The sequence below is a fragment of the Pseudorca crassidens genome, chromosome 17, assembly GCF_039906515.1.
Source record: "Pseudorca crassidens isolate mPseCra1 chromosome 17, mPseCra1.hap1, whole genome shotgun sequence".
NCBI lineage: Eukaryota > Metazoa > Chordata > Mammalia > Artiodactyla > Delphinidae > Pseudorca > Pseudorca crassidens.
Window position 1 is genome coordinate 16,991,171 of NC_090312.1, and position 24,704 is coordinate 17,015,874.

The 24,704-nt window shown below is 51.4% G+C and overlaps 1 protein-coding gene across 5 annotated transcripts in view; it reads right to left on the reverse strand.

Annotated features, from left to right (window-relative positions):
- Positions 1-24,704, reverse strand: part of ZHX2 (zinc fingers and homeoboxes 2) — a 173,437-nt gene that overhangs the window by 87,620 nt on the left and 61,113 nt on the right. For 2 of the 5 annotated variants that reach the window (XM_067711371.1, XM_067711367.1), the window contains one exon: positions 11,146-11,216. The exons of 1 other annotated variant lie outside the window; for it this stretch is intronic. The gene's annotated coding sequence lies outside the window, so the exon portion shown is untranslated. Of the gene's footprint in view, positions 1-11,082; positions 11,217-24,704 lie in introns of all 5 variants that reach the window. 2 more of the 5 variants (XM_067711370.1, XM_067711369.1) reach the window with 2 other exon arrangements.

The following is a 24,704-nucleotide window of genomic DNA, read 5'->3' on the forward strand; positions in this document are numbered from 1 at the left end:
AAAGGAGCATTTAATAATGCTATCAGGCTACCCCGACCACGCGGAGCCGTTAACATTCTGCATGAAAGAAGTGACAACCCTTGGGACTTCCCTGGTGGCTCAGTGGTTAAGGATCCGCCTGCCAATGCAGGGGACACGGGTTCAAGCCCTGGTCCGGGAAGATCCCACATGCCGCGGAGCTACTAAGCCCATGGGCCACAACTACTGAGCCCTCCTGCCACAACTACTGAAGCCTATGCACCTAGAGCCCGTGCTCCGCAACGAAAGAAGCCACTGCAATGTGAAGCCCACGCACCGCAAGGAAGAGTAGCCACTGCTCGCCAGAACTAGAGAAAGCCCGTGTGCAGCAACGAAGACCCAACGCAGCCAAAAATAAATAAATAAGATAAATAAAAATAAATAAATAAATACATACATAAATAAATAAAAGGAAGCGACAACCCTCAATTGCTGCGGGTAACGGAGGCCTGGCATCACGCTGGCTCCCAGCCCGCAGAACGCTCGCATTTTCTGGCAATGGATGGCACATGGGGATCAGGGGGAACTGATGGCTTTGTGCAAAAATGTCCTCTAAGTGCTTTGTAGTGTGGTTGCTCTTCTGATTGCCTGTCAGGAGTGTAATTTTCATTAAATATTAAGGAGCTGTTTGTTAAAATAGTGTCGTCATGGTAACCGGGTGGGGGAGGGGTGCTGAAATAGTCTGGTGCTGCCCGAATCGCAGCATGTTAATCAAATGCTCGGTGCTATTTAATGAGCTTCTCTGGGCACCTCCCCGTGACAGTGGATTTGGAAGACCCAAAGGCTTGGGGTTTACCCCAGTTGTCACTGTCAAAGACGTGGGTGCTTGTGAGTTCCTGGGGCTGCGCTGTGTTTGCTTGATGGATAGATGGGTGGGTGACGGACAGATGGATGCATGATGGATGGATGCTGTAAACAAAACTTTAGACGTTCGAGTCTGAGCTGTCTCTCACAGCTCTTCCATTTTTCAGTTTCTCTTTTGCAGTGGAAAGGAATTTTGCCAGAGAGCTGGGAGAAAGAGGTGAGGAGAGTAAATGGAGGAGGGCTTTGCCTGAAAGGAGAGCTGATGGCAATGACAGGGAAGCAGCGCGGAAGAGTGTAGACCCGGACCGCCTGGGTTCAAGTCCCCACTCTGTCTCCTTTCCCTGTGTCACTGCGACTCGGCGACCTGCTCCCCCAAGCAGCTTCTGTTGCCCCAGACATCACAGGCGTTCATAGTGTGCGTCCCTCAGAGGGTTGGTGCGGGGATTCAAGGAGATGAGGCTCTTAACCCAGCGCTGGCCCAGAGTAAATGCCCAATAAACCCTGAGCACCTCCTCTGCTATTGCTATGGGCACTGCTGCTGCAGAGGGGGGTTATGAAAACGCCCCTCCCCTCCGAGGGAAGGCCTCACCATGCTTTCAGGGCCTAAAGGTCTACTGGGGCCCTGACCAGCCAGTGCAGGACCCAGACCCAGGTCTGCTTTACTCTTACTACCCATGTTCTTTCTGAGGTCAGCAAACTTTTCCTGGAAAGGGACAGATAGTAAATATTTTAGGCCTGGTGGGTCACATGCAGTCTCTGTCACATACTGTCGTTGTTGTTGGTTTTTTTAAACAATCCTTTAAAATTATAAAGCCATTCTTAGCTCCCAGGCTACTCAGAGATAGGCCTGGTTGGCCGGTCCCTGCCATGCTGCCTTATGAGGAAATAGAGGAAAAAACGAAAGCAAAGTAAAGGGAGATGTAGACATGGGTATTTCTTTTTTCCCCCACTAAAAGTAGGTTGAAGCTACATAGAAAAGAAAAATCGGGGTCCAAGAATTTGTCTGACTTTAAAAATCAAAATAAAACCAGCCACAGTGATTTGCCACAGCCTTAGTAATGCTCATTTCATTGTCCAGGAAACGGGGGCAGACGGAAGTGACCTGGCCAAGGTCACATCACTAGTAAGGGACAGAGCTGGGACATAAACCCAGGGGGTCTGGCACCAGACAACCTCCCCACCACCCCATCTTCCTTAACTATTGTAGGAAAGAATCTCTATTTTCTATTATTCTGAGACTCCCGACATCCTCCATCAGCTGACCTCCTGGTTAAGAGCCAGACTTTGGGGCCTAGCAGGTCTGCAGTCCAGCCTCAACTCTACTGTCACTGCATCCATGACCTTGGAAGTGATTAACTTTTCGGTGCCTCGGTTTCCTCAACGGTAAGATGGAGAGATCTGCTATACCTCCCTCTGGGTGGTTATGGGGATGAAATGAGTTAAAGGCATGTACAGGACTTAGCAAATGGCTTTGCACACGGTCAGTGTTGGATCAAGGTTAGAATTGATGATTATAACAATCACTGTGGCAGGCAGAATAACGGCCCCCAAAGATGCCCTTACCCTGAACCACAGAACCTGTGAATATGTCATCTTAAATGGCAAAGAGGACTTATGGTAGCAGATGGAATTAAGACTGCAAATCAGATGACCTTAAAATAGATAATCCTGGATTATCTGGGTAGGCATGATGTAATCACAAGAGCTAAGTTAGAGATGGAAGGGAGAGGCAGAAGAGCCGCCATCAGAGTGATACGGCCCGAGAAGAACTCAACTGGCCATTGCTGGCCTTGCAGGTAGAAGGGCCCATGAGCTAAGGAATTCGGAAAGCTTCTGGAAGCTGGAAATTCAATGAAACAGATTTTCCCTTTGAGCCTCCAGATAGTAATGCAACTTGTTGGCATCTTGATTTTAGCTCAGTGAGATGCATTGCAGATTTCTGACCTCCAGAACTGTAAGATGATAAATGTGTGTGGTTCAAGGCACTAAGGCATGTGTTACAGCAGCAACAGGAATAGGAAATTAATATACTGTTTGTCCTACACACGAGAGGACTCTCCAGGGTTGGGAGAGCCACCGGAAGCGAGCGTGGCATCCCACACAGTCTGGAGGAGGAGGCCTTCTCTGCACACTCCTCAGCCAGCAACCCTTAGCTTAGGGATGGACATGAGGCCTGACCCTCTCAATTCCAGGGCAATTTTTAGGGTGACGACAGAAGCAACACCCTCTTTCTGAGGGGGCTGCAGAGAGAAGGGGCTGGGTCAGTGGGGGACACATGCCTTGGTAAAGCCTGCGTAGGAGAAAGTTGAGGCAGGAGATGGAGAAAAACCACACCCACCAGCACTGTTTAGATCCAGCTGGGCTCAAAGCCAGACCAGCTCAGACTTTTCAATTACACGAGCTGCTTTTTTGTTTTACACTTACGTCAATATGAATTAGATCTTTATTTTGTACCTAAAAGTCTGACTAATATAATCCAGTATCCACTTAGGTACAGTTCCCTACTAGTTTCAGGTGTTATCCTTTCCTTGGCCCATACACTTTGGGCTCTGGAGTAACGTGGAGTGGGCTTTAGGAGTGGCCACTTAGGTCAAATTTTTATTTTTATGTTTTAAAATTTAAAACATTGGATTTATTTATTTATTTATCTGCCCCCACTGCGAGGCATGCGGGGTCTTAGTTCCTCGACCAGGGATCGAACCGGTGTCCCCTGCAGCGGAAGCTCGGAGTCTTAACCACTGGACCGCCAGAGAAGCCCCCTAGGGCAAAGTTTTGGATGGACGTCGGTAGGGGAGAGTGGGCTGCCATCTCTCACTTCTCCTGCTTAGCTCAGAGATGTCAAGTCTACTGCTGCTGGCGGAAGAAGGAGTGAAGAGCCCCTCATGGGCTACTGAACGGGAATGTGGCTTGAACTTGCACCTGGGTCTGTGGGAGAACCAACGGCCTATGGCGGAGTCTTCATGTCTAGTCCATTAGGGCTGAGGGATTTCCACATTTACGGCACAGGGGACGGTTGTGACTTGCTTTCCTGGTTAGGTTGTTTCTTCTGGTCTTGCCTCTTGCATGTTGATCGTGTCCCAGGGTTCTGTCCTCTGCCTCTGAGCTGTTCCCGAGAGAGTGCAATGCCCCCATGGCCTCCCCTATCTCCTTCATCCGCTGTCCGTCCATCCTTATTCTGTCCCAGTAGGCCTGAGGGATGTGACACACGTCCTTGGGTGACGGTGACGCCTGCCCTCCCTCCTTGAATTTTCATAGGGCAGCAAAGGTGAGGTGGGGTTATGTCACAGTCGGGGAAGTTGATACGATTCGAAAAGAGCCCAGGTCATGCTCGCCTTTTCCTCCCCCAAGCATACACTGGCCAGGTTGACAGATAATCACTGACCTATATAAGGATGACTCTGCTGAATTAATCCATCCCGACCTGAGCTGGCTTCTGTGTTCCAGGCCCATGCTGGACATTCCCACTAGGACGATGATACAAACACTAATCCTAGAATTACTATCAGCACTAATACTAACGTAATTCCGGGTCACATGTATTGAGCACTCCCTCTATGCCAGGCACAGTGCTTAACACTTTACATGTACTGACCGGAATGACCCTCTCGGGCAGCTAATAGCTGCATAATCCCCATTATACAGATGAAGAAACTGAGACTTAGGAACGTTAAAGGACCCCCAGGATTTCAATTCAAGCCATTTGGACTCCTGAGACCACTTGTTCAACCACTGCTCTATATTGTCTCCCAGGCCCCGGGCATCCCACCGGTGTGCCCAGTGCCATGTCCCCAGTACCTTCTGTGACATATGCTACTTTTTCCCTACCTGTGCACTACCTGGTTAACGGGATCACTCTCTTAGATTCCCAAGCCGGGAGACTGGGGCTCGCTCTTGACCCCTCTTTCCTCACTTTTCATGTTCAAGTCCAGTCAATGCTTTCTCTGAACCAGTACTCCTCAGAGAGCCCCACTCTCACCCCTGCTGTGACTGCCTCAGTTTAGGAGGCCACACCCTGTCTCCAGGGTCATCTCTCTGCAGCTGCCCCCTTACTGCTGCCTTGTCTTTGATCTCTCTTATCTGCAGCCTACCCGCTGCGCTGTGACCATGTCAAGCTTCTAAACCCAAGGCTGCGTCGCTTGGTTTGAGAGAGTGGCACGGACATATATACACTACCAAACGTAAAAGAGATAGCTAGTGGGAAGCAGCCGCATAGCACAGGGAGATCAGCTCGGTGCTTTGTGACCACCTAGAGGGCTGGGATAGGGAGGGTGGGAGGGAGGGAGACGCAAGAGGGAAGAGATATGGGAACACATGTATATGTATAGCTGATTCACTTCGTTATAAAGCAGAAACTAACACACTATTGTAAAGCAATTGTACTCCAATAAAGATGAAAAAAAAACCAAAAACCAAAAAACTTCTGAAAGTTGCTTATTGCTTCCTGCAAACAGTCCAGTCCTGAGCATGGCATTCGGGAACTCAGCCGAGCGGTTTCACTCAGCCAAGCTTGCCCATCTCAACTGCCACATGCTCCCCAGCCAGGCTCTCTCTGCTCCAGCCACAGCAGGCTTCCCGACACCCTCCGCACGTCTTCCTCTCCCTTGGCACCTCTGCCCAGGCTGCCCCTTCCTCCCCTTCTGCAGAAATCCTTCCCTCCGCTCAGGGTCTAGCTGAAAGCCTCCCTGAGCCCACAGGTCGAATGAGGGACTTCATTTCTGTGGGTAGGAAGCTGACTGTCTTGGTGTCAATCGGGCGATCATGTGACACACTGACTTCTGCATTGCTTTACCTACAGATTTTGTTTTACTAACACCTCTACTCAGTGCCAGGCGCTGCTCTAAGCATGTTTCATAAGCTCAGTAGTCGTCGTAACTACCCTATCCAGTGGCGCATTTTAAAGATGAGGAAACTGAGGCACAGAGACGTTAAATAACTTGGTCGAGATCACAGGGCTAGCAAAGGTACGGCTGGGATTCTAACGGAGCCAGTCTGGCACCAGAGTGCATGGATTTAAGTGCTCTGTCGTGCCGCCTCATGCTGGGTGGTGTAGACAGTACCCTCTGTGGGAGCCCAGAGAAGAGACAAGGGCCTTGGGGAACTGTGGCACCTGCTGAGTTTGGAGTGATGTGACGCCCCTGCCTGCCCAGGTCTCCAGAGGCCAGCTCCCCAGGCGCGCCTATGCCTTCTAACCCCAAGGCTTCCCCCTGGTCCACGGTCCCCTCAGCTCCATCTTCAGGAGCTAGGAGTCTGAGGCCAGACAAGGATGAAGCGAGGGACCAGGACAGGGTCCCGGCACCAGGATGTGGAGCCTCAGTGGGAAAGATGGGAGGGCAGGATGGGCCCCGTTCCGCTTTTCCCTGCCGGTGGGACAGCAGGGTGACCACTGGCCACGCCTTCTCTGGCGGGGCTGCTGCTTAGGCAGGGGAGCCGTTCTGCTCTAGGCCTTGGAGAGAGGACAGAAGAGAAGCATGAGGTTATCTGACCCAGCTCACCAGGCCAGGGGCTGGAGGAGACTGGGGACAGACGCTCAAGGTGGCCAGAATAACGGGCGTGCACTTGCCTGGTGCCCCCTGAGAAGCCAGCTCTGGGCCAACAACCCAGGAGTCCCAGTGAGCCACGGGGGCTTGCAGGCCCTCCCCCCGCCCTCGGCTTCTGTGACCAGAGGCTCTGCTCTTCCCACTGCGCGTGAGTTCCAATCCCCCCTTCATATCGATTTAACTGCTCTTGATGTTTATTTAAGTATAAAGCGAATCCTTCTCTTGTAGAGTCTCAGAAACTAAGGCTGAAAGAGGAGTTCCAGTTCAAACGTCTTCCCCATTTTGAACAGGGAAAGCCCACACTTTAGACACGCTCCCACTCAAATTCAGCTGGTGCCAACTCGGCGTTCAACCACCTTGGCTGTCCGCACTCTCCCTGCAGTGGGAGTGAATTCGGGTGTTGACACTTGCTGAGCTGAAGGGAAGACGTGGTCTAGTCACTGTGGGGTTCAGTCCCCTCCAGAGACACCCCCTACCAAGACACTCGTGCGCATGCATGTTAGGACCCTTGGGGCAGCAGCTACTCCCTGCAGAACACCGAGAGTAGAGTAACTCAAGTTGAAGGTTTAAGTGGACCTTTCCTATTGGAGAATCATCGACAATGAAAAATGAGCCTCTGAAAAACGAACAGGAGTCATTTGAAAGTACGGTACTATTAAAACAATCTGTAGCTTCATTTTTCTCGTATTATAAGAAGAAAGCCCTTCTTTCAGGGTGATTATGGATGGGAAGTGACAGAAGGGGAGAAGAAACAGCATCTTTTGACCATATTTTGTGAACAACATCTTCTGCTAGGTCTCTTCCACGTTTTATCTCATTTGCTATCCTGCAGAGCCCTGTGAGGTATATTATATCCCCATTTTACAGATCGGGAAACTCAGGGGAAACCTAGTTCTGAATTACTTTGTCTCATCTTCTGCATATAATTCTGGAAACACAGCTTATTCCCAGCTCGTGCGGTGAAGTCTCTCTAATTCAGAGCCCTTGGCAATTTGAAATAGAAGCAAAGCTGCCCACGGAATGATTTGCTACTTCAGAAAACGTCCTGCTTTTGTGAGAGTTTCGTTGGTATCCATCCTAAGCTCATAAACAGAGCAAGTGCCCTAGAAGTACAGGTCAGGTGCGTTCAGCCATACGGTCAGACATGCAAGCACAGACCACTGAGGCCCCTGCCTCCCCTCCCCACCTGTCAGCTAGCTGGGCTGAGCTGACTCCGTGTACTGAAGGATAATAGAGCTCACCTGCATGCAGAAGACACCCTCAGATTAAGACTTTTCACTCACTTGGCTTGGTACCAAAGTGGTCCAGATTAATGAGGTTTTGCTGTGCTTTGCCTCTCTGATGTAAAACAAGGCTGCTAGGTAGAAGCACGAAGTGTGAGAGCAGGCGGGGCCTTGGAAATTGCTTTGTCTCAGATGCCAAAAGGTAGCACATGTGCTAAGTCCTCCTTATTGCTCCCCAGCAGACATCACTAATCCATTACAGCACACTCTTTCCTGGGTATACCTCAGAATCCTTCTCCACACAGTGCCCCTGGCAGACATGACCAATTGATCAGAATGAGCGGGAGATGAAATCTATTTGCCAGCCCTGACCTAGCCCAGTCGCCTCATGGGAACAGAGGTGGAACAGAAGCTGAGAGATGCCAAATGGCTGACGGAGCCAGGAATTGGGACCTCTTCTCTCTGACCGCTTTGCCTTGGAAGCTGTTCCCTGCCTCATCCCTGTCCCCTTCCCACTAAAGGTAGAACCGAAGTTGGGGTCGCTTGGCAGATGTTAGGGGGTACACAGGGAGAAGGAGACTGATATGAGTGACAGTTTTTAGGATCCCCATAGGCATAGGGGCTGTGCCTACGCCATAAACAGTTTTGGCTTAAACAACCATCGTATTACATTCCAGCTAGGATCACAGGGCGACGGGGCAGGAGAGGCAAAAGGTAGGCCCCCGAGTAAGCCTGTTCCATGGTCCCAGGTCTACCACTGATGCAAGAAATGTGACCCTGACAAGTGCTTCATGCAAACGCCATTTCATTTGAAATATGCTACAAATCCTGGGTGGTGAACGGTGCCTTTTGCGAAGTGAAGCATCGTTTTGAGAATCTGTCTTGAGACAGCCAGGCCTCACTGGAGAAGGGATTGGGAACCGACATTGACTGTGAGACTCCAGACTGGGCTACCCAAGCTCAAGTCTTAAACGATTTTCCATCTGTACCGACAGACCCTCATACCTGTGCTTTTCACTTCTGCGAGGGAAGGACGCCCGCATTGTTTTCTCATTTATTGGGAGAAAGAGAGGTCCTGAGAAGTCAAACCACTCACCATGAGGCCCCCAGCTAGTAATAAAGGGCTGAGCTGCCCCTGCCTTTGAACCAGTGCTGGGACCACCAGAGGGAGAGCAGGAAAAATGGAGCTGCCCTTGACCGCCTTCTTGCAGCATCTCGGCTGTAGAGTGAGCTCAGGGGGAGTGATCACTTTCCTCATCCCCTCCCTGCAGCTAAGCCAGGGCTTCTGACTCCCCGTCCAGTGCTCTGTCCTCCCACCTATGTTGCTATTTCCCGTCCCAACACTGAACCTTAATCTGGGGTCATGCCCCACATCTAGAATGAGAACAAGGGCTAATGTTTATTGAGCACTTACGATATGCTGGCACAGGACCAAGCGGCTTTGCATGAATCAGTTCATGGACTCCTCACAGCCCCCTTATGCAGTAGGTACTATCATGACGCCCATTTTGCAGATGGGGAGACTGAGGCATAGAGAGGTGGGCGACTTGCCTGAGGCCCCACAGCTAGCGGAAGAGGCAGGATTTGAACCCTGCCGTCTGACTCCAGGGGCCCTGCTCTTAACCACAGACGTGGCCTCCCGAGCTGCCACCTCTTCACTTTCCCTTTTAGTCATTCGACAATCACTTCTTGAGCACCTACTATATGCCAGGTCCTTTGAATCAAGGACACAGCCTCCGTCCTCAAAGCCCAGCTCATGCTTGAACACTTGCCAAGGAAGCATCGAGTCACAGCTGAAGCTCCTGTTCAGCCCCCTCCCCTTCCTCTCCCACCCGTCCGCCCACCGCACAGCACTCAGGACTCAGCTGAACGTACAGCCTCTGCACAATGACTGTCAAACTCGATTCTCGTCCAGGCTTCAGCTTCTTAAAGAAAAACCCCATCTCTGGCCTCCCACAGCGCCTTGCCCTCGATACACATTTTGTGCTGCAGTTGACCCAGGCCCGGGGGAAGAAGACCCAGTTACAAAGCACAAAGGAAGCCCCCGTGCTCATTATTCAGACCTTCAGACCCTCTCCCTTGCAATGGGTGTCTCCCCTGGGCAATTTCGCCACCGGCATCTGTGGTATGACTCCTCTCACGTTCACTGGGCCAGGTTTTGGTCACTGGAGAATGTGGTCCTACCAAAGGAGCCCAGCGCCCTTGGGGAAGCCATGCTCACCGTCCTCCCACAGTCTGGGGGTTCGGGGAGTCCTGCCGCGGCATCCCCCCACCCCAATCCTGTGCCTTCCCTTCTGGTCTGTGTGGTCGGGATCCCGGGCAAGTCTCTTGAAAGCGCGACTCGCTGGCAACTCTTTTGGTGGTCCTAGTATGGGGGAGAGCTCCCTCGAGCCTCTGGTCAGAGCCCCTGCCGTGCTTGGAGAGTTGCCCACCCCTTCACATAGATCAGATGTTTGGGGTCACAAGTGTGATGTGTGGACGTCTGTCATAAGCTCAGGTACAGCTGGCCAATGGACAACAGGTCTGAGGATAGACCGTCTCATCCAGTAACTTCTAAACTGTTTGAAGGCAGCACCCTGCCCCATAAAACACGCAGCGCCGAGAGTGTGTGTGTGAGCTCACAAGTTCCCCTCATTCACTCTCCCTAAACTCTCTCCCTCATCCTCATGCCCCTCCGGGATTCTTAGTCATCACAGAACAGTCTGTAAAACACTACCCTGGGGCTTCCCTGGTGGCGCAGTGGTTGGGAGTCCGCCTGCCGATGCAGGGGACACAGGTTTGTGCCCTGGTCTGGGAAGATCCTACATGCTGTGGAGCGGCTGGGCCCGTGAGCCATGGCCGCTGAGCCTGCGCGTCCTGTGCTCCGCAACGGGAGAGGCCACAGCAGTGAGAGGCCCGGGTACCGCAAAAACAAACAAACAAACAAACAAGAAAACACTACCCTGTCAAAACCCCTCCCCACTTCAACATTTCCCATCCATGCTTCTCCAACCTGTGCTTGAATTCTGCCAGCGACAGGGAACTCACTACCTCTAACGGACGTCGATTTTACCGTTGCCAACCTCTTGTTAGGAATTTCTCCTTAGGCTGAGTCGATAGCTGCCCTCTTGCCAGTGACAGCCGTTCAAAGGTGCAAAGGTGGCGTTCTCGCCTCCTTTTACTCATGTCTCCTCAGGGCTATGGTTTACAAACTGGTGTGAGCCTGGTAGTTCCCTCTCTAGTCCAAGCATATGTCCCTAACCCTGGTTACCGGGTTAGAGGACAATTCCCAGCATGAACCCTCCGGATGGGGAGCCTGAGTTGTTGTCATCTGAGCAAAGAGAGGTCGGCACAGCCACCTGCGTTCTCCCTTTGCTTCTAGGGAGGGACGGGCAGGGACCCAGTGGATTCCAAGGGATTTGCACCTGGATTCTCTGCACTGTGCACTGTTTCCAGCTGCATCTGGAGGGAAACCGTTTCAGGGGTGCAAAAGCTCAGCCGCCCCTGCCCCTTCCACTCACCTCCCTTCCCTTCCTGAAATCCAGCTGAGGCCCCGACCGCCGCCAAACACACGGGTCACTCACCAGTCCCGTATTGCTTACATCCTGGGAATCTTTTTACACTTTGACTCTGAGAGCAGACGGGGCGTCAAGACCTACAAAGAAGAGATACTCAATATTAAAGGCAGAACAAAGCAAAGGGGGGCTCAACTCTCATTTCGGCACTAGGATCCTGGGATGGAGATGGGGAGGAGAAAGAAACAGGAGATGGTCAGGACCGGGGTGCTCGCTGAACTGCCCTCAAGAATCTCAGGGCTTTGGGACGATGCTGAGAAGAAGAAAAAAAAAAAAAGAGACCCTTACTCTGGGTGAGTCAGCAGCTTTTTGAGAAGCAGGCCTTTTAGGAGAGCGAAACTAAAAGCCAAATCTGCTGGGTGGGGCTGGGGAGGCGTCTCTTGAACCCCACTCCGAGTTTCCTTGAGTCTTTGGTGTCCGTTCCTAGCAGCAGCGGGGGTTCACGGCTCCACGTTGGTGAGGGTGGAGGGGAAAAGCTCTGTACGCAAGGCCTCAAGTCGGAAAGATACCGCAGTCCTGAAAACAAAAGCCCCCAACGTGGATTTCCATCCTGGGAGACTCCCGCCAGGCGAGCCCTGGGCGCTTTGAAAATTCGTCAGGAGAGCTGTAGCCGGAGGAACGCGCGTGCGCCCGGCTCGGAGGATGCGTTCCCCGCATGGCAAGTCGAGGCCTGAGCTCTAGGGGTTTCTGCAGCCCGGCAGAGGCCCACCTGCAACGCACCCGTGAGCGTGGAAAGCCTGCTGATGAGCGGCTGCTGGGGCCACGCTTCTCCTCGCTCCCCACGCCCTGCCCACATTTAAAGCCAAACTTGTTTTTTCTTGTGGCCCTCAGAATTCTGAGGGGAGCAGAGGTGTCTCTATTCATCTATCGCTGTTCTCAAAGGAGCACCCTTTGGGGGGAAAAGTCTTCATGGCAAGTTTCTATCCACTGAGTACATACTACATGGCAGGCGCTTCATACCCCGGATCCACGGTCAAAACTGAAATCGCATCACCTGGGAGCTTGCTGGAAGGGGCGGTTCTCGAGCCCCACTCAGCCCTACAGAATCAGAACCTGCTTTTCAACAAGCTCCTCAGGTGATTCCTGGGCACATTAAAGTCTGCAAAGTGTGCATTTCTAATCCTCTTAATCAGAGAAGGAAGGAAGGAAGTCAGGAAGTTGTAGCCCATTCCCAAGGTGAAGAAATAGGTTCAAGAAACCACAGCTTGGCTATTATGATTTTAGAGCTGCTGCGTGGTAGAGCTCATCAAACCCGTGTTCATGTGATTCCGGAATCGGTATTCCTTTCCTCTGCACGATTTTGGGGAAGCAAGATGAGAGGCTGATGGGACAGGCGGGCCTGGCTTGGTGGGAGGGGCCTGGCTTGGTGGGAGGGGCCTGGCGAAGAGCAGTGGGCCAGGGGTCGGCTGATGACCTCAGGCCTGGAGACAGAGGCTGCCCGGTGAGCACTCAGAGAGAGGCATCAGATACTGTGGACGCAGGGGCTCCACAGAGGCCGTCGGACGCCAGCAAAATTTCCCGAAGCTCATTCAAGCTTCTGCATTGAATCCCAGTGATTAATTTATTTTGTTTGATTCCAGTTTAGCTGCATTTGCCCTCTGCCCTTAGAACTAGCCATCCAGCAGGAGAAGGTACCCTAGGAGGCAAGCTAAGACGAGTGTGCCAGCACTGATTTGCAGGAAGGACAATACTCTCTAAAGCCCCTTATAGTTTAGAAAGAACTTTTCATGCACCAGCTAATCTGCTCTTTCAAAGAACTTGGGGAGTGTCACTAGTGCTACTCTGCAGTTGAGGAAACTGAGGCACAGAGAGGTTAAGTGATTTTCCTGAGGTCACACAGCTTTCAGGCAGGTTGGGGTTGAGGTCCTCTAAGTCCATGTCCAGAAGTGTGAGCTCAGCTGCTTCTGATGGGGAAAGCGATCACATCACAGGTTTATGATGCCCTTACTTAGTGTCACCCACTCCACATGTCTTGCTTTACCTTCTGCTCACTGAATGGGTTTACTGAATAGACTCATGAACCGAGAGGAAAACAGTCTACACCTCACACAGGGTGTGTGACTGGTACCGTACTTGATGTAAACTGGCCAGTGGGCATTCTTGGTTTATCAGTTAGTCATGTATTCCATTATGTAATGTTTGATCTGCTGCAGTTACTTCCATGAGGAAGATTAGTGTATATACGGTATAGAGGGGTCGATAAAACCTGGAGTTTACACTGGTTCACAGGCAAATGTTCCCAGCACATTCATATTTTGCACCACCAAGTGCGGGCGGCTGGATGCAAGGTACACACAGCTGAGTAGAACAAGCCACGGGGGACTCCGCCCTCCCAGCTCCTCCTCTGGGCTCCAGTGGTCACATGCTCTGTCTTAGCCACTCCTGTTGCTCGGTTCTTCCTGGTCTTTGTGCAAAGGCCATGGGCTAGAGAAGCCATCTGTCCCCGCTACACGCTGGCAGAGCCTGAAACTGCTCTTCCACGGGGAACTCCTGATAAAGATGATCTGACCCCTTCTGTCTCTAAACCCATCAGCCTCCAGCCTTCTCTAGCCCCTTCCATCAAGTTTTCCCCCTTTAAAAATAATATATTGTCCTGTAAGTTACTCAGGTCCTAAAGTTATTGCTATATTTGTTTTCATCCAAATTTGTTTTATATAAATTTATTTGTTTTATTTATTTTATTTTTGGCTGCGTTGGGTCTTCGTCGCTGCGCGCGGGCTTTCTCTAGTTGCGGCGAGCGGGGGCTACTCTTCGTTGCAGTGTGAGGGCTTCTCACTGCGGTGGCTTCTCTTGTTGCGGAGCATGGGCTCTAGGCGCGTGGGCTTCAGTAGTTGCAGCACGCGGGCTCAGTAGTTGTGGTGTGCGGGCTCTAGAGCGCAGACTCAGTAATTGTGGTGCACGGGCTTAGCTGCTCCACGGCATGTGGGATCTTCCCGGACTAGGGACCGAACCCGCGTCCGCTGCATTGGCAGGCGGATTCTCAACCACTGCGCCACCAGGGAAGCCCCTTATCCAAAATGTATCATGCCCTTTGAACTCTGCTTGGTATCACCACTTGGATTGTGCTTCATTACAGAGTCACAGGAATCGTGAATGCTCTGCTACAGCCCAATTGTCCCCAAAACGCTGTGATTTTTGAATTTTTCAGAGTACAGGGTTTTAGAGGCACGCATATATCATTTTAGAGCAGAAATGCCTGCATAATGGAAGTTATATTACAGGTACTAATATCTATATATAACCAATATGTAATATATAGTTATTAAATATTGAATGTGTTACTATTATTAAATGTTGAATATTTTAAATATCTGATGAACAACCATTTATTGACTATCCACATATACCTGATTCTGTGCTAAGCACCGGATAGCCATAAATAAATACATACATACATACATACATACATACATACGTAAATAAGACCCAATCCCTACCCTTAGGAAACTCACGGTATAAAAAAGGAGAAAGATACGTAATAAACTGAATGTGAGGAAGGACAATGTACATAGAGGTGGGACAGGTGGGAGCAGGTAATGAACGCCCCATTTGCCTCAGGAAAAAAGCCACACTCCTTATCGCAGGGTCTTGGAGCCTGTGAGGTCTGCCCCCTGCTCGTTGCTCCCCGCTCCCTTTGCCCCACTGTGCTCTGGGCTCATGGATGCCTAAGCCTCTTGAACCCACTATGCCCCCTGCAGCCATATGGCTATGCTATCTTAGACCCTCTCTCTTCAATGCTCTGTTCTCCCTCTTCCCCAAATTAATCCCGAGTTACCCTGTAGGACCCAGAGTGGTAACACATACAAAACACTGAGAATCATGTAATCAGGCATGAAAGCTACTATTATTATTGATAATCCTTATTATCATCCTCAGCTGACTAGGTGCTTCCTCTTGAGCACAGAGGCGTGGAGTGGGGCTTGGCTGGGGCCACACCGTGAATCCTTCTCAGAGTTGGGGAGTCTCAATGAATCTGTTACATCTTCCCCGTTTATCCTGGAACTCAGCTCTGCAGCACCACCCACTAGACACTGGATCCTTCCTAACCAGCATGGGGGGAAGAGCATAGGTCTTGGAGACGGGACGTCTGAGTCTGGTCCTGGTTCTTTGACACGCTTGTGCTGTGCCCTGACGCCAAGCACCTCTCTCCCAGGGACCTTGGTTTTCTTAGCGGCCAAGTGGGGCTCTAAACAGAACCTGCCTCCTTGGGTTGCACGGGGGATCCAAGGCCACGGTGCCGACCGCAGTTCCTGCACGTGGAAATGGCAGCTTTCATCGCGAGCAGTATAAATGAAGTAAAGGGCTTTTCACTGTCCTTCAAGCCCTTAATGGGCACACATTTCCAGTCTTCCTGGCTCAGAACTCCTTTCCCCAGAAAATGGTCACATGGCGCGAAATCCCAATGAGGAAAAATCTGCCTGTAGGATTTTCCCTACAGGTCCCTCCTATTCCCTTTTGGCCTAGTTTAAACCTACCAGATGGCAAGACAACTGCAGGGGGAAAAAGAGGAACGGTGATTTAACGGTCTGTAGAAGAAGAAAAACACCCTTCCCCAGGGTCACCCCCTCTCACGTAGTTTATTCCAGTCCATTTTTTCACTCGGCAAACGTTTAGCAGATGAGTGAGAAATTCTAGTAAACAGGTCATGATGTCCCGAGGTGATGGCCTCATATGGAGGAGAGGGTGAGGAACCCATGGAGGACACTGCTGGGGAGTGACTGACTCAGGCCAGGGCCAGTGCAGACTGGATACAAGAGAGGAAGGTCAACTTCAAAGAAGGTGGAAAACTACAGGCCACTTCTGTGCAGCCATCATTCTGCCAGCCAGAAGCGCAGCCTTAAGTTGCCTGTCTTTGCTCCAGAAAATGTTCCACTTTGGACACCAACAACAGCCTTTAATTCATAAGAGTGAGCAGCGAGTGATGAGTACAAAGGCCACCGCTCCCCGAGTGCTTGCTCTGCGCCAGACGCTGAGCTGGGCCCTCCACATGGCTTGTCTGTCCTTCCCGCAGCAAGTCTGATGAGCACGTATCCTTATACCCCTTTTACAGACAACAGACCTGAACCTTAGAGCGATTAAATACATTGCCGCGTGTCATAAGCGTAAAATGTCCAGCACTGAGGTTTGAGCTCAGGCCTGATTGAGTGTAGTCTTTCCATTCCCGCTCCCACCCCCGCCCCGCTGCCTCTTAAACTTTGGCTCCGTGACTTGAGCTGCTGACAAACTGGGCCACCTCTCCCATCACCCCCAACCTGGTCTTCCACTGAGGCGCCCCCAGGAGCACGGAGGAAGCTGAGTTCATAACCTCCCCGACGTGTGAGGGCGCAGAACGACACCTTGAACATTCACCAGGACACTGAATTCTACTCTAGAATTGATCTGTATTTGCTCCCAAATATTTCCCCCTGAAAACTGTCAAGTACAATCAGCACTCCACGAAGATATGCCCAGCACCGGGCAGGGCAGTGTCTGATTTGCTCACTGCTGTCTCTTCATTCCTCCGATAACTGTGGGGCACTGACTACGGGCCAGTGCTGGGGACATAAGGTGAGCCCTGCCCTTGCAGTTGGGTTGGATAAGAGACTCCAGTGGCGTGACGGTGCTACCTGAAGCACATGCAATGGTGGCGAGATCGCCAGGAGAGGCACGTGAGGATATGGCAGATGGGGGGGTGGCGCCGGGGCGGGGCGGGGAGCTGGACCTGAAAGGCAGGCAGCAGCAAACTTGGCCAAGAGGGGAAGGAAGAATCGAGAAAGCCAGCGAGAGCGTGTATGGGGCCAAGGGGGAGGAGGCATACTGGTCACCAAGCAGTGGAAGCTGGCTGGGATGGCCACAGTCAAGCAGGGCAGAGAAAGAGCCAGCGCCAGCTCTTCCAGGGACTTGCTGGCCTTTAAGAAGCTGGGTCTTTATCCCTGTGAGTGACGGGAAGTCACCAAAAGAGTTGAATTCTCAGTGTCCACAGTTCTCCACACGTGGTGGCCCTCAGTAGTATTTGTTGAACGGAGGGTGGAATCTTATTTACCCCCGGCCCCATCAGGTCCTCCAGCAATCTGAGAAGCACCGCCTGGGACTCTGCCATCTCTACAAAGGGCAACCACGGGACAATCTGATTTGTGTAGGGAAGAATGCTCCCCGGGCACCTGGCCTGAGCCTCCTTCTGTCAGGCCTCGGGGAACCGTGGCTCCGGCGTGGCTGCTGGCAGATGTGCGGGGATGAATATACCTTTGATTACAGCTCATGTTTCCGAGGGAAAGACACAGCTCCCTGGAGATTGGGAGTCTATGAAAATGAACCCTTGCAAAAGAGATGTAAGTGAGCTGGAAATACAAGTCCTCTGGGCGGGTGGTGGTTTCTTTCTTTAAAGTAAACAACAGCAGAGAGGACCAGCCTGGACCAGAAGCAGGTTTTTTGTAATCCCGAACGGGCGGGACTCAAAGGCAAGTGGCAGGAGGTGGTTAAAGGGACTGCTCTGCGAGAAAGTGGTACCTGCTTAGGATATGCGGATGTGATCTCCGAGAATAGGTGTCTTTGCTCCCCTCCTTGGTGGGGAAACTCAGCCCCTGAGGACAGTAATTTAACCCAAATTTCTTTACCCTAGGGAGAGTCACAGACCCAGTTTAGAAGATGATTTCTACCACTTAAGAGCTTTGTGTCCACAGACAAATTATTTTCTCTCCTCTGAGCCTTAGTTTTGTCATCCACAAAATGGGAGAAGAGGGGGCTTAGATAATATTATGAAAGTAGGCTAAGGTTTGAACCCAAGCGTGTCTGAATACAATCATTCCATTTTTCCCCACACTTCCTCTTGAACTTGGGACGTGTACCCCGACCCCAGCCCCGAATATCTGGCACATAATAGGTTCTTAATAAATGCTGGTTATGCCTCCCTTCTTTCCCATATTTCTTTCCCCACTATGTTGAGTATAAATCAGGGAATCCAGGAGGTGCTTTATAAACCCACGTACATCGGGTCCTCCTATGTGCAATGCAGCAGCTGAGAATACAGAAGGAAAAGGCAGCTAGCTGTGTTTTCTCTCCTCGACTCTTGTTTCGAACCCTTTATTAAATATCTTAAGTATTACTTGCCTTCAGGGTCAAAATACAGTTTCCGGAGATTTCCACTTTGCACTCATAAAGGATTCTCGCTGAAGTCTCTTTCTTCTTAAAATTTTTAAATGTGTGTGTGAGAGAGCATAAATGTACTGACTCATAGCTGGAAAAACTCTCTCTCGCTAACACATTCCAAATTTGTCGAGTCACATGAATTGAGTAAGAGCACTTAATGTGGCTGTTAGCCCCGAGCTGGCGAGCAGTTACGCCAGAGACAGCTCTTCTCTCCCTTCCCTGCCCCCTGATCCGAGCCAGCGTAGCTGGGGAGGCTCTGCGGATGGCAGTGAATACCCAGTGCAGGTTCTGTGAATGCAAGGACTGGAAAGGATCTGGCACCTACCTAAAGCCAAGCGCGAATTCTGTAAGGCGGTGTAATATTTTTTCAAACAATCAAATAAAAATTTGCATATTGGATTGCCAGACAACTTCACTTATTAAATCAAGTCTATGCTGGGCACGACGTCAAGCGCTCGACAAACATGACTCACTGAGTCTTCACAGCCACCCTGTGAGGTAGGGGGTTATGACTTATCCTTATTTTATCAGTGAGGAAACTGAGGCACAAGTGTCAGTAATTTGTCCAAGGTCCCCACCGTGTGTAGATGGTGGAGCTAAGATTCCACCCAGTGCAGCTCTAGAACAGACGCTCTTACACATCTGACCATTCATTCTGAAAGGAAAGAATCCTTTCACATCGAAGAAAGAAAACTCCATTTATTCCGCAAATATCTACCCAACACTTAGAATACGAACACCGCAACAGATGTCAAAGAGGAGGCTGGTGATAGGCATGGGCAAGATGGAGGCAATTTGAGTTTGGAATTGTGTAGAGGAGCTATGATGTATGCACAAATAATTACAATACAAGTAAGTAAAAATGGCACCAGCAAGATTATAAAGTGGGATGCATGGGGAAGCCTTGCTTAGGTGATGGCTCTGGCTGGGGTGATCTGGAAGGCTTCCTGGTGGAGGTGTCATTTGAGTTGGATCGAAGGATGTGGAGCATTCAGACAGAAGCTGGCTGGAGGAGGTCCTGCTCACTTATCCCGGTGAGTACAGACAGATGGCTGATGGCCCTGGGAGTTCTCATCTTGGTTCTGACTTGGGACCCACCCACCCCAGGAAAGGCTGAATCTCCATGTCTGGCAGGTGAGGGGCACAGGCAGAGGGGAAGGAGGGAAAGAGGCATCCAGGAAGGAGAAGATCGGGGAGAGAAGGCAGGACACTGGAGCAAGGCGGGGAGGAGTGCAGCTCTGGCTGAAGCTAGAGCTCCAGTCCCACCTGATCTGGGCGGGCTCAGATCAGGTCTCTTGCTCTTGGGCCTCAGTTTCTCCCACCTACAGGGAGGAACATGAAGGAACTGCCTGAATAGTCCAGCTGGGCGGAACCTTGGAGAGCTCCCAATTTATCCCATCCATTTGTAGATGAGAGAACCAAGGGCTGGAGAAGCTGGGCTTGTGCAAGTCCTTGGATTTGAATCCAAGTTTGTGGGATGAGGTTGCAGGGGTCCCATCTCCCAGTCTAGCTGCGCTTCCCACATCCACACCTCTAGGGGCATGCCGACCTGTGTCAGAAGTCCAGGAAACTCCAGACACATTGTGGAAGGGGAGACGTGCCTCAGCTGGTCCACGGGCACCAGGCTCAGACCTCATCTAGTCCTCTGGCCCCCAGTGGCCCCAGAAAGCTCGGCCACGGTCCCGAGAGTGCAGCCCTGGCCCAGCCCCCCAGCACGGTCTCCTCTCTCTGCCCTGGCTGGCACCTATCCTCAGAGTGCCCCTGCCCCACACTGAGGAAGCTTCCAGGAAACCATGACCAGTTCTCCGCGGCCATGTCTCTCTCCCTGACAAGACGTACATCTGGTTGTGACTCACAGTGCTGGATTTCTGCCCGGGGCCCTGCCTCTTGAGTGGGGAAACCCGCCCACCCCGCCGTGACAGTGAGGGCTGCTGCCCTTATCAGATCACGCTGAGGTCATCCACGTGGTGCCTTGGGCTCCCGGCTTGGCATTGCTCTCAGAATCGGCTCAGGCCTGGGCAGTCTCCCAGGGTCCCTCAGACACCAGGCTCTTCGACCAAACTCCCCTCTCCCCCGGGATGCTCGTTTCTCACCCCCCCCCCAAACGCCACATCCTCTTCCTCCGCTGCTGTCCATTTCCCAGCACTCCAGCCCTCAAGGCGCTGCTCCCCTCTGAAAGCCGGGTTCGTCTAGGCCCTGCTCCCTGGAGGGCTGGGGAGAGGTCCTGTGTCCCCCCAGGGTGGTGGCCTCTGAGGGTGGGACCACGTGCAATAGGACCACAGCTATCGGAATGAATACCGTGGGCACTGAGCATGCCCACCTTCAGGCCTTCGTGATTGCTACTCCCCCGCCTGGAATACTCTGCCCAAGTCTTTGAATGGCCCTCAGCTTCTTGTCAAAGTCACCTCCCCAGTGAGGCCTTTCCTCCCCTGCTGCTTTTTCCTTCCTTACGGCCCGTGTCCCATTCTCAAGTGACGGACATGTCTGCTACCTGATCACATAATTCCTTGTTTATTATCCGGCTCTTCAAGGAAGAATGAGAACAAGGGATCTGCTCTGTCCTACTCACCACCGGCTCCCCAGCACCCAGCAGAGAGCCTGGCATGGAGGATGTGCTCAGTAACTGTCTCTCCAGGGCGGTCATGAACGCTGCTGGGCGTGGTGGGTGTGCCTGGATCTTGCTTAACCCCCATACAAACCCTGGGTGGTTGGTGTGAGGAGTGCAAGGCTCAGAGAAGTTGGGTAGGTTGTCTAAGGTCACCTGGTCAGTAAGCGGTAGAGCTAAGTATCAAACTTGAATTTGCCTGATATAAAGCTCGTGCTTTTGACCACTGGACTCTGCTGTTTGCCTTCAATGTTTTCAGAATCCCCATAGTGAGGACACAGGAAAGACTTGTGGATTGAATGATCTGGAATGCCATGTGTTATGGACTGAATGTTCGTCCTCCACTCCCCAAATTTGTATGTTGGAGCCTTACCCCCAGTGTGACTGTATTTGGAGGTGGGACCTCTAAGGGAGGTTAAATGAGGTCATAACAATGGGGCCCTGACCCCATATAATTAGTGTCCTTGTAAGAAGAGACAGCAGAGAGCTTGTTCTCTCCGAGTGCACACACCAAGGAAAGGCCATGTGAGGACACAGCAAGAACGTGGCCATTTGCAAGTGAGGAAGAGAGTCATCACCAGAAACAGAATTGGCTGGAACCTTGACCTTGGACTTCCAGCCTCCAGAAACTGTAAGAAAACAAATTTCTGCCGTTTAAGCCACCCAATCTATGGTATTTTGTTATGGCAGCTTGAGCAGACTAATTAATACACCATGTTTTACGGAAGCCAAATTGCCAGGTCTAGGAAGGTAAATTCTTCCTTCTTTCCTCCCCTCCTTCCCTCCCTCCCTCATTTAAGTAGTGACAATGGAGAGAAGCACACGAATCCCGAGGAGCTCCCAAGAGTCTCAGACTGGTGGCCCATGGTTCACACACCAGCCACAAAGTTGTTTTGTTGGGCTGGCGTGTGTTTAAAAAAACCCACAAGGAAGCAGAATGCTCTTAGGCGGGGCACACATCGTCCGGTGCTTCCACAAGCCACACTGCTCCCCGCTGTCCTTTGTCCCTCTATCTGAGGGCTATGTTAGGTGCTAGTGACACCGGGTGAGCTGTGCCGCAATGGGGTGTGGTTCAGGGTGCCCTGGGGCAGAGTGACGCTGGGCAGGGAGAAGGGCATGGGAGATGGTGGGTCAGAGGAGGCTGCATAGAGAAGGTGGCTTTGGCCTGGTGCGTGGAGGATGGATGGGAAATCACCAGCCAGAAGGGGAAGGAGTGTGCCTTCCAAGGAGGGCAGCAGAGAGGCGCGGTCCAGAGCAAGGGCATGGCCTGAGCAGGGAGCAGCTGGTAGTTGAGTGTGGCTGAGAGTGAAGGTGGAGGGGCTAGGACGTGGGCGGGAGGGTAGGTGCCGTGGGCACAGGGAGGCCCTGCACACCACGACAAGGAGTTTGGACATTGTCCTGTCCAGGAGTCATGACCAGCAGTCCCGGTAGGCTTCAACCAGGGAGGGGTCACCGGACAATCTGTGTCAACGTGTGCAGAACCTGGGTTTACCACCTCCTCGTTGTGTGACTATATGCACGTGTCGCCCTGGGGCTGTGTGGTCTCAGGCACCTCATCTGTGAAATGGGAGTCATAATGCTATATATCTCAAAGGGGTATTGTGGGGATTAGAAGGACGTAAAACGTGAAAAGCCCCTAGCACAGTTCCTGGCACATCAAAGGTACTCAGTAAAAGATGGCCACCGTTCTGACAGGAATTTATTACTAATCTAGTGGTGACAACAGTGTAGGAGGTGGCTGGGAGCAATCGAAGACTCTGTTTGCTAAGATTATTACAGTAAAGTAAGAAAAACCCTGAGGAAGGACCCAGGAAATACTCATAGGAGACAGGAGGAGATAAATGCAACCTTAAGATCAGCCTTCTCCACCTCTATTTCCTCGTCTGTAAAATGGGACTCTCCCTGCCTGTCCACACAGGGTCTCTACGTGAATCAAGTGAGAACAGAGATGTGAGAGTGCTTTTAAAGTTAATCAACACCAGAGGACCATATGGGTTTCATAGATATATTTTTTATCACACAGAGAGGAAAGATGTCTGGGGGTAGACGAGCACCTGTGGGCTCTTATTTCTGCAAACAATCAAGGCAAGAAAAGTAGCAAATGACAGGACAGCAAGACACAAGAGAGAACCTGATGGAAACGGAGCCTGGATCGTGGACCTTCCTGTGATAGCCTTAATCCCGCTGCATCCCAGTCACCTATACTTCTTGCACTCATACCAATGACTCAAAAGTACTACCAAGTTCTCAGCCTTACAAGCATAGTTTTTTCAAGCTGAAAATATGATTGAATGCATTCCCCACAATTTACAGATGAAGCTGAGAGTCACAAAAGAGAGCTGGTTAAAACCCATCCTCAGGAGACATACGGCCCGCGTTCCCATCCCGGCTCTGCCGATCATGAGCTGTATGATTTTGGTCAAGTTATTCAACATCTTTGTGTTTCTGTGACTAGGATTACTGGAGTTAATAAGAGGACTTGTTCCCATGATTGGTTGGGGAGCTAAATGAGTTAATATGCATAAAGCACTTGGAATGTCTCTAACACCTGGTAAGACTCAGGGAATAAGGGGTACTATTACTATTTAAGGGCACAGGTTATCTCGGTAGAGCTGAGAGTACATCTTTGCATGGTCCCACACTGAAATATTTGATTCTTATCAACACACCATGTTTACTAAAGGCAGAAAATGGACTGACCTGTTTTTGGAATAAAGGGCACATTCACGCAGCCTGCATGCCCCATTTCCAGAACATTCCGGGCCACTGAAGTCTGATAGTAACTGAATAGAGCAATAGTGCCTCATGGACACCCTTCTTACCCCCTCACGTTGTACCATCAGGGGAGGCAGCAGAAAGAGCTCTCACAATTTAAAGAATTAAACAGGAAGGAGACCCAGAGCAAATTGGGAGCAATCAGCTTAGGCGTGCTGGGCTCGGCTATTGTCGTCCTGGTACATTCATGTCGTGCGTTTCCGTTTCCAAAGGTCTGTCACCAGTCTCTCGTTTCTGTCTCGTGACAGATGGTGATTCGGAAAGTGGGTTCTGGCAGGCGACGAGCTGGTTCAGATCCTGCTGCTGCCTTTCCCTCGTCGGGTAGCCCAGGACATTCATTTACTGTCTCTGTGCCCCGGACAAAATAAGGGGGTGACAACACTGACATCACTGGTTGTTGGGAGACCAGGAGGATGTGCGCAGAGCCAGAGCCCGGCTCGTAATCATCCCCTTGTCCAGAAAGCGCTTCTCATGTGCTTAACACGTGCTTGGGGCTGAGGACCCAGCAGCCATCGAAACACAGTTTCTCCCGTCACAGACTCGAGTGTGACGGGGAAAGCACGCAATGCCACAAGCGCATAAACATCCGGCGCCAGGTAGCAAGCTGTGCTTTGAAAAAGACAGGTCGAGAGGATGGAGATCTGTGGGGATGCCGGCTGAGCTATGACCCTGCGGTGGGCAGGGAAGGCCTCCGTGACAGCGTGTCTTTTAAGCACAGACTGAATGAAATGAGGCAGAAAACCACAAAGATAGCTGGGAAAAGAGTGTTCTAGGCTTAGAAAGTAGCAAGCACAAATGCAAGTGTGTGTGTGTGTGGGGGGGTGTTTTGTTCAAGGCTGGTGGCAGAGAGGAAGGTGATCACGTGGGCCTGGGGGTTACCATAAGGCCTTTGGCTTCTGCTCTGAGTGAGACGGGGGAACCATTGGAGGGTTTGGAGCAGGCGAGTGACAATCTGACCTGTGTTTTGAGGAGAGGAGACGGTTGGGGGTGTGTGCATGAAGTGAGGGAGGGGCGGCAGCTAAGGGACGAGCTGAGAGGACAGCCACCGGTGACTGCAGTGACC